This window comes from Dioscorea cayenensis, chromosome 17 (genome assembly GCF_009730915.1).
Source record: "Dioscorea cayenensis subsp. rotundata cultivar TDr96_F1 chromosome 17, TDr96_F1_v2_PseudoChromosome.rev07_lg8_w22 25.fasta, whole genome shotgun sequence".
NCBI lineage: Eukaryota > Viridiplantae > Streptophyta > Magnoliopsida > Dioscoreales > Dioscoreaceae > Dioscorea > Dioscorea cayenensis.
In genome coordinates, this window is record NC_052487.1 from 6088778 (window position 1) to 6105930 (window position 17153).

General features: G+C 37.2%; 1 long non-coding RNA gene across 1 annotated transcript; it reads left to right on the forward strand.

The window, feature by feature from the left end:
- Positions 1-5796: 5796 nt before the first annotated feature.
- On the forward strand, positions 5797-8515 carry LOC120280147. The gene is made up of 4 exons (XR_005542257.1): positions 5797-5894; positions 7022-7066; positions 7522-7572; positions 8458-8515. It is a non-coding gene; the product is annotated as an uncharacterized LOC120280147 (long non-coding RNA).
- The last annotated feature ends 8638 nt before the right edge of the window (positions 8516-17153 follow it).

The following is a 17153-nucleotide window of genomic DNA, read 5'->3' on the forward strand; positions in this document are numbered from 1 at the left end:
GTTGAAGAATGAGTCATGAAAAATATGAAGCATGCCCGTCTGGCAAATTAGCAGTCTCATGTTGACAGATCAGAGCATGAGTGTGCTTGCCTTCAAAACCCTATATCATAGTAGTAGAGCATGGTCATGCTTCGTGCAAAGCACGCCCATGCTCAGCCATCTTTCGAAGAAGAAAAATAATCAATAGAGCTTAGTTTCTGGCCTAACACCAAGATTTAAGCATCCCAAAGTGTACACAACATAAATAAAATAAAATGTAAAAGTTTATAGAAGATAATCTCATAAAACAAGGCCTATAAATAGTGAGAAGCTAGAGGTTTGAGAGGAGAAAGGTCAAAACAACGAGTGCTTTGGCGGCGAGAATAAAAAAAGAAGAAAACAGAAAAGGGACAGTTACGCCTGAGCACACCCAATCAGCGCGATCGTGCTTGCAACCATACTGAGCTCCTCAAAAGGAAATTTGTGCCCTAAAAGATCATGGTCATACTTGAGACCATGCTTAGGGTCATGCTTTTTACAAGAAAAATTCAAAAACTTTATACGCCCCTTGAGTATCTGCAAGTGCATGAATCGTACAAGTAGTAAAGTGTACCCAATAGGATCGGGTAGTCAAATCCACAGGAATTGGTATAGCTCTCGATAGTTGTTTGTTCCTAATATCTAGCTGACTCAAAGATTTTTTTTAAATTAATTAATCTACTAAATGAGAAAATAATAGAGAAGGAAGAAAAGACAGGGTTTTGGATTGAAAAGATAGCAGTGGAAAAGACAGCGCCCTGGATTTATCACCTTGACAATGCAATAACTAGGCAATGATATTAGAGTTTCTTCTTCGACCGTGATAAACACCTACGGAGGGTTTGATAATGTACGTCCTCACCAAAGGCTCGGAGCAAACTCAACCGCTTCCCTAATGTGTGCCTAGCTAGACAAGTAGAGATTACCCTCTAGACAGCAAATCAATCTGAGAGTAACTAGCAACTTAAAATGTAATGGTAACCAACGGAGGAAATAGTTATGAAAAGGGAGACCATGCTTTCGAGCATGGGTGTGCTTTAGACCCTGCTTGTCTTGAAACTTGTATTCCAATGATGTTTTACATCTGAATTGGTCTCTTTTCATTCTTTTTGATCCGAACCCCAAGTATCTGTAACATTTAACAAACATGCCTCAAGTAGCATCGGCTTATAATAAGAACATGCTAAAAGGACAAGTAAAACACACAATAAGGTATATAAAATATCTATATAAAATGCACTCATCAGAGGATAATCATCCAAGATAGAAAACATGATGAGAATGAATAAAAGTATAGGAACCCCCTTCTCAATTGTGTCGAAGATAAATCACCAGAAAACTGCAAAGAACCTTCTGCGAAAGCTGCCAAGATAGGCTTGATGGCTATGATCTACTTTCCCTTGAATGTGGATCCGAATCTCCTTCCCAAATCGCCTATAAAGACCTGGAGATCTGCCTCTTTTCTTCCCCAACCTCCCCTACAAAAGAGCTTTGAAGAACAGATAAAAGATATCCTAAAAATCCTCATCATGTCTATTTATACTCGGTTGTTTATGGGCGTAAGGACAGAGCCGTAATGAGCTGAAGAAGATAGGTCAAGATCCTTACAAGAACACTTACGACCGTAAGTCTGATCTGTAAGATCTTTTGTTTGCTTTACAGTCCAAGTTACGACGGTAACCATTGGACCGTATGCTTTACTATGCTACTCTTGCCACCGCCCTTACAAGCATAAGGTTCTAATGTAAACTCCTTTGAATGGTCCTTACATGCATAAGCCTTGTCCATAAGATCCTTCTATTTGGCTCTGAACTCCCCCTTACAGGCCTAAGCATACTTGCAAGCTTCTATAGATGATACTTACGGCCATAAGTCAGGCCATAAGCTGCCTGTAAGCCATCATGTTTTCTTGTCCTTAATTAATTGATACCGAGAGAGCTCCAGCTTCTTTGTTTAGGGTCTATAATGCTTCTTTTAGTTCTCTCTCATCTTTAAGTGCTGCCCAAAATAGGAGAATGCAAGACACACTAATTTTACCATTGAATTCCACAATATGGTCCTAATACAAGCCAAATGAGTGTACAAAATGATACAAAATAGTAGAATATTGTACACTCATAAATGGTCATAAGCCCAAGAAAGAAGAAATAAAAGAGAAATGAATCATAAAATACAAAAGGTAATGGTTTCCAAAAAAAGATCTTCCAATGATTATCCATCTATGAGAGCACTCTGAAATGATATCAAGCATATTCTTCCATGTCCATGGATACTTGTTTTCCAATGAGTTTTGTTTTTTTTTTCGTAATAATAGGTGACAAGTGTCCTCTGTTTAAGAGATTGTTAAAGGGATAGACATGTATGGAGGTGCACTAGTTACAGTGGCTAACGGACCTCATAAGAAAATCCTCCTGCCCTGCAACCCTAGAGGGGTGAAACCACAGTTTCTCCCACAGGGGACCCACACTCAAGCACATAAATAGTACTGATAAACAGTAGCATAATACTGCTGGAGGAAAGAATTCAAATCTTTACCCTCCCCTTTAACACGTTTGTAATTTTTTCTTTACTTTAAAAGAAAACCAAAATTTGTGTTGTCATGTTTATAACATATATATTAATATATATATATATATATATATATATATAAAAATTGAATTTATAGGAGTATATTAAAATGGGTCTCTAGTCCTCTGTCAACATCCCTATCGAGGTTCAAAAATGACTAAGAGCTAAACAGAACCCGTGAACTCAAATCAGTAGTGTAGCTTTATATATATATATAATATGTCTATGCACATTTAATCGCGTTAAAAAAAACTCAAAGGAGAAAAGAAGAATAAAGGCTAACAACCTCTTGATCTATTAGCACCAAATTCGTTATGTAGGATATTCATATGACTGTGTCCTTTTCGAGAAAGTGGGTTTGAATCTCTGTTCACACAGGGTGAGGACATAGGTGTATTTAGATATTAACTCCTTAGCTACGCACACTCCTAATATCACTAATCCACCTTGTGAAAATAAATAAAAGGATAGACAAGAATGGATTAACATTAGCTCCAATAATTGGAAAACCATTGGTAAGAGTGTTCGATTAAATATGCTTCTTTTGATAAATGAAAATAACAAGAATAAAAGCTTGATGAAATATAATGAGTAAATGCTATGTAAATGTCGTCTAATATAAGTATATTTTATCTAAATCTTAGTGAATGATATATACATAATAAAATTAAAAATATAAATCTATTGTCTGTTAAAAGTATATTCTCAACTTGCACAACATCATAGTTGTAAACACACCTAATTCTTAGGCCATTTATATATAGTTTGTAAGAAAATTTAAAATTGGTAATGTTCTCTTAAAAATAATAGAATTACTTCCATTTGTATATATATTGTTAAAATAAAATTTACATTCCCTTTTTATAATACCTTCTCTCGCTTCTGTTCTGTCAATGATTAATTAATTTTTCCCATATTTTTAATTTAATTTTTTAAAATAGTATTTTATATTTAATTTTTTAAATATTGATATATATTTGTAATGAAATTAATTTTTAAGATATTTTTTCAATGTCTCAAGAATATGTTTTTGTGAAATTTTTTTATCTGGTTTTATAGTTAATGTTTATTTCTTAAAATTGAAATATGTGTTTCCCAATGGAAATCGTTTGATATAATTAATCATGCCTTTTACTAGCAACTGCATGTTTTAGATATGAAAAAGAAGATCAAATAAGAAAAGTAACCTTCAAAATTTTCATCCAGTCTTAATTAGTGGAGATATAAAAATAATGAGGATATAAAAATATAATACATTAAAAAGATAATAAAAAAATTACGCTTATCTATTATCAATTAACAATATACAGAAGGCTGAATTAGAGGTGGACATGGGTTGGTCAAGCCCAATCTGGTGGATTCAGGTTTGTCAATGGCCGACTCGTAACCAACCAATCTTATAGTGTCGGCCCAGTGGTTAGCTTGGCCGTAGGGTCACTAATAACTTTAGGGTGACTAGGATGTGGGCCTCCTCAAATCGGTGGACTGAGCCTAAATTCGTTGTTTCAAGAGCCATTCCGCTAGGTTTTAATTTTTTAAAAAAATAATAAATTATATAATTTGATTTAAAAATTAACAAATAATGTAAAAAATACTGAAAAGAAATGGGTGGTTATGACTATTTTATTATTTAATAAAAAACCAATATCAACCAATAACTCATAGATGAGTTGGCTAGGGTAGTGGTGTTATAACTTGTGAAAACGTCATCAACTAAAAGAGAGATTTATTTTTCCATAAAAAAAAAGTTAAATATAGAAAAAATAAATATAGTTGATTTTTAAAATATTAATAGTTGTTTGAAAGTGAGATAGGTTTTGAAAGAAGCTTATAATGAATAATTTTATCCTAATTTAAATTTTTTTCCTTTAAAATATATTGTCAAATGAAGATATATAAAAGTTTATAATCAAAAGAATTTTTTTACAATTATATTAGAGTAAAAAATTTCTTATCGATTTAATAAAATTTTAAGTTAATTATTTATTAATCAAGATGTTGATATTTCTACCTTAAAAAAAAAGATGTTTATTATAAAAAAAAATTGCTATATACCGACACTTATCTATAGTCAAAGTCAAATTCTGTAGCTGTAGACTATTTTTACCAGCAATATTTTGAAAGTGTTAGAATAGATAAGATATTTACTAATGGATTTTCGTTTCGTTAATATAGCTATTATTATATTCTGACTTTTATCTATAGTAACGTCAAATCCATAGCTATAGCCTATCCATACCAATGGAAGTTTATAAGAGTTAGAATAAATTAGATATTTACTGACGGTTATTCTTCCATTGGTATAAATATTGTTATATATTGATGTTTATCTATAGTGACAATAAAATTTTGTAGCTATAGATAGTTTATTCCAATTGAACATTATTATAGTTACCATAAATCAAATATTTACTAACACTTATTTGTCGGTTAGTATAATTATATGGCGAGACTTATCTATAGTGACGGTCAAATTTCATAATTATAAAAAATGATTGTAATTTTTATTTTAATTTGATATAATATTAGTATATATTACTTGACAACACCTAGATTTATTTATATTTGTAATTTTTTAATCGATTAAAAACACCAAATATGGTGTATTTATTAACTATGTTTTCGTAAATTTTTATAATTTATTAACATTGTTTTCTGAGGTATTTAGATATATGTTATATATATATATTTAATTATAATTTAATATCTATAAACATATGTACTAAGTTAAATATATTAGAGCACTCTTATGTTTGAATTATTATTTTATACTATGTTTAATAACTCTTACTTTTTTTTCTCCATCTTGTGGCCCAACTCTTTCTCTATTTGTGTGTGTATAATGTCAATTTAATCATAAAGCTCATATAAAAGTTACTTTCCCAATCTCTCATGCTCACAAGGAAATTAGGAAGTAAAAAAACTAACGGCCTAAAACCCAAGTTACTTTCCTCATTTCTCATGCAAAAAAGTTACTTTCCCCATCTCTCATACATGTTACTTTCCCTTTGTGAGGAAATTAGGAAGGAAAAAAAAACAAAACACCAACAGCCTAAAACGGCATCTTTCATGCTCAAAATGCCTTCAAGTTCACACAATCCCAACACCATCTTGTCTTCATTACCTTTAAATCCCTATTGAAGCCTATGGTTTGCACCACCGTAGGAAAATAAGGATTGGATGGCCTACACCTTGACCCACCACTTCGGCCTTGGCACTAGGCTTACTTGAGATGCTCTCCCTGCCACTTCTTCGAGGGTCACCGAAGCTCGTCGGAGTTGAAGGGTATGATCATCAAAAGTTTGAGAGTATGTCATTCTCTGGTCTTTCCATTTTGTTTTTCTTGGCAGGTTGAATGATATGTTTTCCTATTTGTTTATCTTTTTAATTATTACAGTCAGATAAGTTGAGTTGCTCTGTAAGTCACTGGAGCTCATCGTTGGATTTAAAGGAAGTAGGGTGAGAGCATTCTTCTCCCTCTTGCAGGCATGCAAGCAGGCAATAATGATCTTCATCATTGGAGTAGTGTTTCTTAATCACCACCTCTTCCTTCTCCATCCTTGCACTATTTCTCATTCTTTACACATCAATATGGCGCAACAACTTGGATGCCCATATCCCTTCTCATCTCCTTCTCCTCCACCTTCATCCTCATCATATTCATCATCTCTCTCTTCCTTCTCTCTTTCTCTCTATACACACACACATACACACAAACATATGGGTTAGTTGGATAACTGCTAAAAATTAGATAGTCTTGGTTTGGTAGAAAATATAATATATCAATGAGGGATTTTCATGACAAACTATTATGAATTTAAGATTTTCACTGTATTGTAAGGATTTTCATTATGCTTTTCATGTTATATTTGAAGAATAATTTTATCTCTTTATAAGGTATGTTGATTATGTTAATAGTAGGTGAATTTAACTATGTGTACATTATGTTCTTGAACTGCTTCTCCATTGAATCATGTTTACTGTGATTCTAGGTTTACTTAAAATTGTGCATTGAATTTTAGCACTAATACAGGACATACATTTGAATTTTGAATTCTCATCATTTTATTTTATTTTTTCATTTTGATAATCGTAAAGTGAAAATAGCTCCTGTTGGTTAATTGAGAGATCCTCATTCATGTCTGATTGCCCAAGCTATTAGTGTCTATATTCCTCTTAGTGTTACCTTGCAAATTTTCTAATGCCTCGCTTAGTTTGAATGAATTTTTAAGTTGTTATAACACTTTATGCTTTCTAAAGCTCTTTGTTCAATATAGAGTTTAGGATTTACAATTTAGAGTTACACATATGATTGAAATATTCTTAGGTCTTATATTTTCTATCTTTTTGTTTGGTTCTTCTTTGTTGGCATAATGATATGTTATTCTATTTGTTTATCATTCCATTGTTGTCTGATAACTTAACCTTCTTTTAGGTTGCTGGAGTTCACAGAAGTGTCTTATCATCAGAAGGGTGATAGGTTTTGCTTTCCACTTTGTTTTAATCTTCACATCTTTCTTATTATTGTTTTCAATGCATGAAGGGAATTTCTCTTCTTTGGTTATGAAATATTATTTTTCTTCTTATTTTTAGATATGCAATATGCCAAATTTTAGAACTACTAAGAATTTCCGGTATCATAAATGTTAATTTATACATTATATGAGATTGATCTCCACACTAATTTGTTTCTTGTTGTGAGTTAGTTAATGAGGACAACTAAGAAATCATTCATTAAAATGTATTTAATTTTTGTACTTCAATAATTTGCTAATAGCTTCAATTCTTTTATCAACATATTAATCTTTAACTAAAGGATGTAAAACTAGCAAACTGCATATAATAACATGCACAGATTGGATATTGGGCAACTATCATGCATCACTTTATCTTCTATTCTTCACTTATGTTTCTCATTTTGTAAACCATTTATAGGTAGATGAGGCTATCTTTGAGAGCTACAAACAAAGACCATTCTCCATTCAGGTATTTCCACATGCCAAAAGTGAAATGCATAAAAAGATTAATTTATAGTGTAGTAGGAAGGGGTAAACTTTCAATTCGAAGAGCTGTTCATCAACATAAATGTTGTATCTCTCACTTCTAATTTGTTTGAGACATGCAGTGTAATGGCACCTGGAAAAATATATTTTAATTTAATTACCTTCATGAATGTCTTTATTTCCATATTATTGATTAAGTAACCAAAATCCTAGGAATTAAACAAGCTATAACATGTCCTGTCTAACAAAGCTCAAAATCACAAGCAATAACCTAAGCATTAACTTCACTACAAACTCTTCTAATCTTCCCACCATCATCGTCTTCAGTGAGCACCTCCATTGTATAGAGTTTAACAAAATGCCATCGAGAAGACACTATAGAAAAACTGGAGCAATGCATTGAAAGTATGAATTTTGGTCACTGGTAATACTTATTTATTTCTGTTACACGCTTTCAATTCTATGGAATGCATTGAGCAATGGTACTATGCTGATTTCTGGTTGTTGATATTTCTAATTGTGAGTTTTGTATAGCTTGTTTCTTAAAAGTTACTTTGTATATTCATTAGATGCCAATATAATTGCAGTCTCTCATTTTGGAGTTGGTTTTAGATAGAAATGTAAAAGATTCTTCAATCATTTAGTTATAGATCTTTACTTTAAACTTGATTGCAGGATCGCATTATATCGGCTCTAGATGCTTTTTATTTAGATGCCTATACCATTGTTGAAAGTGGTCGGCTTTATATGAGCATTGATAAGTGCTTGTGTACTAGTAATACAAAGTATTCTTTTCATACATGGAGCATTACTTTTCTCGGATTTTATTGCTCATACATGTGTATTTGTGTTACTTTTGTGCATGTAGAGTTGTGGAGACAATAGTGGAAGAAAGGAGCCAAAAGTAGATCGTGGATGCACTTTGTTGATGAAATCTTGGAGTAAACAAACGCGAAGACTCAAGTTGTGCTTAAAAACACGTGATTGTGTGCCAACCTCTATTGTGCTCAAGTAAATAAATGGTTTGGAGGGGTACGAAAGCAGTCACATTCGTGTGTTCCGACTTATGCAATGCTAGCAAGATCTTCATCAATGTAACTTTTATTGAAAACACAAAATGATCTATCGCATGAATGTGTGCCCATTCATGTGGCCTCGATGAAGAGTGTGGATTTGGGAGCATATTACTATAGCAATTACTGTAGTAATTACAGTTCACAGACAGCAGAAAATTAGTTTCTTGGAGATTCATACGGGCGTGTGGAATTTCCACAAGCCCGTGTGGATGCCTAATTCCAGCCCTATTTAAGTCGCGATTTCACCCATTTTAAAGGATCTTTTGCCCATTTTTTTCCCTAACTTTGGAGGTGCTCGCGGCTAGGGTTTAGAGAGGCTTTGGCAATGGTTTTGGAGTGGTTCTACGTCCTTTAATACCGTGTTCCTTCGGAAGGTAGTTATTGGGGGAGCTTTCGTCAGTATCGATTTGATGAGGAGTGCCCTAGGCTTGATGAGGGAACCCTTGGAGAAGACGAGACTACTCCGCAAGACCATCGACATGGAATATGAAGGCGTTTTACTTATGGATTGCATGTTTTTACATTCGATTTTATCATTGATTGTATTTTGCTCCATGGAGAGCTAAAACCCTAGTGGGTACTTGGACTTGTAAGCCCTAGGATGTTTTTGTTTCCTTGACCTTTTATTGTGTTTCCTTAATTAATGTTTTTAATTGAGTTCTAATCTTGAATGCTTGTTAAATGGATTTTCCCTTAGAGTTACACCAGGGTAGAAAGTCTACATTGGTAATCCTTGTGAGTGAGTGACACAAAATGAGGGTTAGACAAAGCAAGATTGGAGATGGTCGAGAGGGTGAGTCGAGAGGTAGCAAAACGTCCCATTTCCCTTCCGATGTGATTTATCCTACCTCCGTGTTCCAAATGTTCTTTGCGGTCACAATAGAGTGAAGTACTAAGAAAGGAATTCCACTGGGGCTTAGTTTCGCGAGCAACAGAGTGAAGCGTTGAAGTAATCCTTAGTGCTGGGGGCTTAATTGTGACTAATGGTCTTTCTCCTGGACTAAAGGGTTAGATCTATATTAGGGAATAGGGCTTATCACTTAGAGTCCTTAGAGCTTTATACAACTTTGCACAATGTGAGGTGTTGAGACTGAGCGATTTCTCCGCCGGGGCATAGTATAAAGTTAGTCACGGTTGACCTTAGGTTTGGGACCGTGTATTTTATGATTTCCACGAGTCAGTGAGCATCATTTAGGAGACATAATGAGTGGTCTTGCACTTGAGATAGTAGTCCTAGGGGAGCAATGTCTGGGTGCCCCACTTTCTATCGATTGCCTTTTCTCTCATTTTATTGCGTTTCTCTTTCTTGTTTTCTTTACTCCTATTCGCATTGATATTTTTCACACCACTTTGAATCATCCTCATCATAGTTAAATAGCAAATCTACTATTTTTGATCTCTATTCCCTGTGGATACGACTACCCACTCACTAGGGTAATTATTACTTCGACAACCCGTGCACTTGTGGGTACACACGCAAAGGGTGTGTCAAGTTTTTGTCGCCGTTGCCAAGGAATAGGCATTTTGGAAACACTTTGTACTTTTCTGTTTTAGCTATTTATCACTTGCTCTATTTCACATTTTCTTATTCTTCCATCATTCTGATTAGTTTTCCTTTCTTTAGTTGCAGCTCCAAGTTATGACTTGAGGGAACCCTTCGACTTTGGTTGAAGATGATCCTAAACTTAAACAAACACTTCGTAGAAAGGGTAAAGAACCTGTGCAAGAACAGAATCATCCAGCTGAAATAGAGATTGAAGAATCTGAAAACATGGCCGAATAAGAGGGGCAACAAAGAACACTTTCAAATTTTGTTAGACCTACTATTCATGGGACACAATCAAGCATTGTGAGGCCAGCTTTTATTCAAATAGTTCAACAGTCCACACAATTTAATGGATTAGCCAATGAAGACCCAAACAATCACATTGAGAACTTCCTTGAAGTGTGTGATAAGTTGAAGACCAATGGGGTTTCTGATGATGCAATTGGCTTGAAAGCTTTCGCATTCTCTTTGAAAGGAAGAGCCAAATAGTGGCTCCATTCATTGCCAAGAGCTTCCATCACAACATGGAACGAAATGGTTGAAGCTTTCCTTGCAAGGTACTTCCCTCCGGGAAAATCGGCAATGCTTCGTAGTGAGATATCTTTATTTGTTCAGATGGAGCTTGAATCATTGTTTGAGACTTGGAAGTAATTCAAGGACCTCTTACGAAAGTGTCCACAATACGGGTTCCCCGAATGGATGGTTATTCACACATTTTATAGCGGGTTGAACTCAAGCACCAAACAAATTCTTGATGCCGCCGCTGGAGGAACAATGGGAAACAAAACCCCCGAAGAAGCCCTGCAATTAATTGAAGAAATGGGTTTGAATAGCTACCAATGGAATGCAAGGAAAAAGAAGAAAGTGGCCGGTCTCCATGAGATTGATGCGGTTACATCATTGGCAGCCCAAGTTGAGCCATTGAGCAAGAAGTTAAACACTCTAACTTCACCTAGATTAGCGGCTATAACGAGTTGTAATGGATGTGAAGGAGGACATGCTCCATCCGATTGTCCAATTGTCATTAGCGGTACATCCTCAATGGAACAAGTTGACTTTGTAGGAAATGCAATGAGAGGCCAAGGGAATCCATATAGTAACACCTACAATCTGGGTTGGAGGAGCCACCAGAATCTTTCATGGAGTACCCCCGGGCAACAAAAGGCCATGGCACCACCGGGTTTCCAACAACAACAAGCCCCAAACATGGAGAATCGAGTTTCAGGTTTGGAGACCCGGATGACAGATCTAGAGAAAGCTTTAACCAAGTTCATCCAATCGTTAGATACAAGGTTTCAGTCGGTCAAAGCTATACTTCGCAACCACACTGCGTTATTGCACAATTTAGAAAATCAAGTGGATAAATTTCAAAGTCATTATCGGAGAGATCTCAAGGAAGCTTGCCTAGTAACACCGAAACAAATTCGAGGGAACATGTGAAGGCGATCACTTTGAGAAGTGGTCGTGAGATTGAGGATAGGCCTCCGAGTGAGAAGACCAATGTTAAAGCACCCGAGGTCATAGAGGTTGAGGAAATAGCAAAAGAGAAGGGTGTGGCACCCCATCCCTACAAGCCAAGAATTCCTTATCCTTCGAGATTGAAGAACAACCAAAATGATGACCAATATAAGAAGTTCTTGGGTCTATTCAAGCAGTTGTCTCAAATGCCTCGTTATGTAAAGTTTCTGAAGGACCTCTTGACCAACAAGAGGAAGTTGGAGGAAAGTGCATCTGTGATCTTAGATGCTTCATGTTTGGCGGTGTTGCAAAAGAATATGCCAAACAAGAAGAAGGACCCCCGGAAGCTTCATCATTCCGTGCAACATTGGCAATTTAAGTGAAGAGAAGGCATTGACGGACTCAGGGGCTAGCATCAACGTCATGCCTTACACATTCTTCCAAAAGCTAGGCTTGAGAGAGCCTGGACACACTCGGATGACACTTCGATTGGCAGACCGAACGGTTAGACATCCGAGGGGCATCATTGAAGACGTACTTGTGAAAGTTGACAAGTACATATTTCCTATGAACTTTGTAGTGTTAGATATTGATGAGGATGGAGATGTTCCTTTGATACTTTGGAGGCCGTTCTTCCACACTTCCAAGGCTCTTATTGACATGGACGGCGGGGAGTTAACCTTACGAGTTGGTGATGACAAGTTGACATACCGCCTCGCCAAAGCCATGAGACATTCTCTCGACTTTGATGATACTCTGTATTTCCTTGACACTATTGATGAGTTGATCAATGAATATGTGTAGGAAATGATGTGTCTGGAGCCGTATGAGGGATTGCTAGATCAAGAGGTAGAGAATGAAGAAGTTTTGATGCTTGGTCTAGATGACAAGGTGTAACCTACCCTAGGGATCATGAAGAGGATGATCCAAAAGATGAAGCGAGCAAGGAGACGTCACAATAAGTGTCCCAAGACTAATGGGGATGTGCAAGCACGGAGTAAGGGTGACTAACCCTTGTGTGGTAACAAGCTCGATAACTCCCCCTCTACCTTGAAAAGATTATGTTCATCATGCTTCCAGGTTGTTAGTAAGAGGAAAACATTCATCCATGAGTCCCCGTGAGGTAAGAAGAGGTACGTCAAGCTTAGTGACATTAAACAATCGCTTCTTGGGAGGCAACCCAAGTCTTTACTATTTTTCTAGAGTTTTAGTTAGTACTTGCATGAATAAGAGTATAAGTGTTGGTGTCTTGATTTTTACATGCTATTGCTGTATTTTTCTTGTGGATCATTGGTGTTTTCGTGTGCTTAATTGTGATTACCAAAGTTTCTTCGTCATTTGAGTGTGTTCTTCATGTTCTCTGGTTTGTTTTTCATAGCATATGCAGGCTCTATGTGTGTATAAGTGTGCAAAAAATTTTCTGCATTGTCTGTAATTTTTTCTAAGTCATTCAGAGAGGACACACGGGCGTGTGTCTCTGTTAAGAGCTCATACCGAGAGGAAACAAGGACATGTGAATACCCCTGTAAATGACTTTGTGACAGTCACACACCCGTGTGTAATTTCCACACGATCTTGTGTTTCTATGCAGAGTTTAGAGCTCCATCGCAAGAAAACACAGGGGCGTGTGTTTGCCCCTGTGGATGACCTTGTGAATTACACACTGGTGTGGGTAATTTTCACACGCCATATAAAACTCTGCAGAGAGTTCTCCATCCAGAAAAGACACAGGGGCATGTGAGTAGCCCTGTGAGCACCCCTGTGAATATCCATGGCTTTGTGGAATTTTCACACGGGCGTGTGAAACACTTAGAAAAATTTCTCAGGTGGACAGAGAAACCATAGGAGCGTGTGGGTGCCCCTATGGGTCGGGCACATGGGCGTGGGGAATTTTCACACGCCCGTGCGGATGCATTCAGAGGCAACTTGTGCCATCCTAAGAGCACACAGGGGCGTATATTTGCCCCTATGAAGCTCCCCTATGGAGTCACACGGGCATGGGTAATTTCCACACGCCCATGTGGATGTACAAAACTCAAAAGGCCGCAATTTTTCTCTATAAATCTATTGAGTGTTTTCATTTTCGCACTCCCAAATACTCAGAGAATGCATATTTTCACTCTGCCGACTTCTCACCATCGATTTATAGGAATTTCATTCAAGTTTTCCGGCCGTTTTCTAGGTTTTCATCTTCATTTCGTCGGTAAACCCTCATTCCCTCTTTTCTTCACCAATCTTGATTTATATTGTTTAAATCTAGTGATTGCTGTTTCGTTTATATGTCAAATGGTTGGTCCATGAATTAGAGTGATTTTAGAAATGAATTTGTGGTGTATTTTAGAGTTTTTGCATTGTGGCCATGCCGTTTTCACGCCCCGTGGCTCCGCACGACCCTGTGGATTTCTGTAGTATTTATTTTTTGAATTCATTATATCGATTCTCTTCTTAATTCTTTCAGATATGGCTCCCAGAACAAAGAAAGCAGCCGGCAAACATCCCAGGGAGAATTCCCCAGTGCCCGAGCACATGGAGTTCACGATTCCCGAGCAACAGGCATGTTTTGAGAGGCTGTCGAAGCTGATGTTTGGCTAGTCTCGTTTTCCTGATATTAGCGCACTCCGAGAGATTTAGTTGGAAGATGAGATGGCCGACGAGGTCAAAAAGTTGCTTGCAGTGGGCAATTGGCGTCGATTATTGCTTATTCGGGAGCCAGCGATTCGTATGCTCACATTGGAGGTCCTTGCATCATTTGAGTTCGATTGCTCTTACTGCTGCTTCTCGAGCATCGACACTATCTAGTTTAGAGCATTTGGATAGCACTTCAGCATGAGCATCTCCTAGATCTTGGTCTGACTTGGACTATATGATGATGCATTCATGGAGACAGAGGAGTACGCTCAGTTACCGACGGACTATCCTAGCATTTTGACTCCGTAGAGAGTGTACAGAGCATTATGCGGATAGGGGCAGTATGAGCCTGGAGTATCTAACTCCATGTGCCTGTCCCAGCCGAGCTACAGATACATACACATTATTCTCAGCAGATCAATGAGCGAGCGAGGTTACAGTACCGGAGTCCTTAGCAAGCAGGAGCTGCTATACTTGTACTCCATGGTACAGAGCAAGCCGATTCATCTGGGGCATATTGTGGCCAAGTACCTACGTCACCAGGGCCAGTATGCTAGAGTCAGCGTTCTTTTCTCAGGTCCCTACATCACTCGACTCAATATGGGGATCTGTTAGACACTATCTGAGGGTCCGAGAAGGCTATTGTGCCGTCTCCTCTTGGCATAGAGTCTATGAGATTTGATGTGGATGGTACGGAGGTTTAGACCATGAGTCTATGTGATGATTATGTCTCCACCCGAGACAGCCGAGGACGAGGGTGACGCAACAGAGGGGTCACATCCTACACTCGAGTTATAGCCTCAGTAGATGGAGATCAAGGCTCTACCTAGAGCACAGGAGCGACCTCCAGTAAGGATGTTTTCTCCATCTCAAGCCTATGATCGCTTTTAAAGGCTCAAGAGTGCGATAGGGATGCTACATACAGAGATTGCTGAGGTTCGCGCGACACAGGCTGTGAACCACACGGAGGTCATGGCGCGTCTTGATGGTTTACAGCCGATTCTTGAGTGAGACGCGACATCACCCTTTGTGATAAGACCCCGTACTCCTCAGGCACCACCATCACCAGTACCATCACCACCAACAACACAAGTTGATCCAGCACTAGTAGCAGTAGCAGAGGTGACCTAGCCTGCATCGACGCTGGATGCGTCCTTCTTTTAAGTTTCTTTTATGTTTTCATATTTTTATTTATGTTTTTATTTTGGACCTGTATCCCTTAGAAAGGATCCTCTTTCTGAGTTTATCCATTATTTTTAGTTGTCTCGAGTTGTATTTCATTTTCATATCTTTATATATACTCGAGTTTTTATTGTTTTTGTTGAGCTTTACTGAACCCCCTTATGTATACATGCAGATGGTCTTGTCAGTATGGAATTTGAGGAATAGTCATGGACACGGTCAATGTGACATTCACATGGCCGTGTGTGCTCCATAACCCATTGGAACTCAACTCTCAATGAATATAGCTCCATCAACCATACCATTAGGAGTTCAGGGAAGTATTGTTTCAATTGCCCACCTACACATATATTTTTGATTTCTTTATACTTTTCTTGTGCTTGCATGCGTACATTGAGGGCAATGTACATCTTAAGTATGGGGGGGAGTTCACATTACACATGTCCATACTTATGCTTTTATTGATCATGCTCATATAGCCAATGGCGGTTCACCTTAGTTGCAATGGTTGTATTCTTAAGTTTTGGAGATTTTTTAACATTGAATATTCTCATGCTCTAGTTTCTTCTTGAATTTTTAGGAATTTTTGCCCGATTAACACTTGTTACACTACTCACTCATTAAACCTTGTAAAAACTCAAGTTCGATGTTTAAGGGACTAGTTTAGTTTGTTTCTTGCTTTAATTGCTAAAAAAAAAAAATATGTTTGTTTTGTTTGTGTATTTGGGTGGAAAGAGCTACCACCTATAAAGTATAAAGCTACTCTCATAAGTCGGATGCTAGTTAGGCCCTAATGAGAGAAAGAGCTATCTCATGGGATGAGTGAAAGCTACTACCCCGGTAGAAAGAGCTACCATCTCGAAAGTGTAAAAGCCACCTTAGCGGCTGCTTTGGAAAGGGCTACCTTAGAGGATGTGTGAAACTACTACCATCTCTTTTCTTTCTTTTTGTATATAAATAAGTCCCTCGAACTTATAGCTTTGATGAGTATACGTGGGGTTGACTTGAATGAGTTCACACACACTTACACGATTTCCGGTTGTTGTCCTTTTTCATTCGAGTTTTTAGCTAGAGCATTGATTTTTATTATTCGATGTTAAACCTTTTCTGTACTTGTAGAATACTTCCCTTGCATCCTTTGGTAAACCTAACGCCAAGTACTTTCAATATTGCCTTCTTTTATGCTTCAATGTTTTATTTTTTTGCTTAAGGACAAGCAAAAGCTTAAGTGTTGGAGAGTTTGATAAGTGCTTGTGTACTAGTAATATGAAGTATTCTTTTCTTACATGAAAAATTACTTTTCTCAGATTTTATCGCTCATACATGTGTATTTGTGTTACTTTTGTGCATGTAGGGTTGTGGAAACAATAGTGGAAGAAAGGAGTCAAAAGTAGATCGTGGATGCACTTTGTTGATGAAATCTTGGAGTAAACAAACGCGAAGACTCAAGTTGTGCTCAAAGACACATGATTGTGTGCCAACCTCCATTGTCCTCAAGTAAATACTTGGTTTGGAAGGGCACGAAGGCAGTCACATTTGCGTGTTCCGACTTGTGCAATGCTAGAAAGATCTTCATCAATGTGACTTTTATTGAAGGCAATCACACTCATGTGGAGTCGGGAGTATTATGGCGAAGCACTATAGCACTCTACTGCAGTAAATCAATGTAGCAAA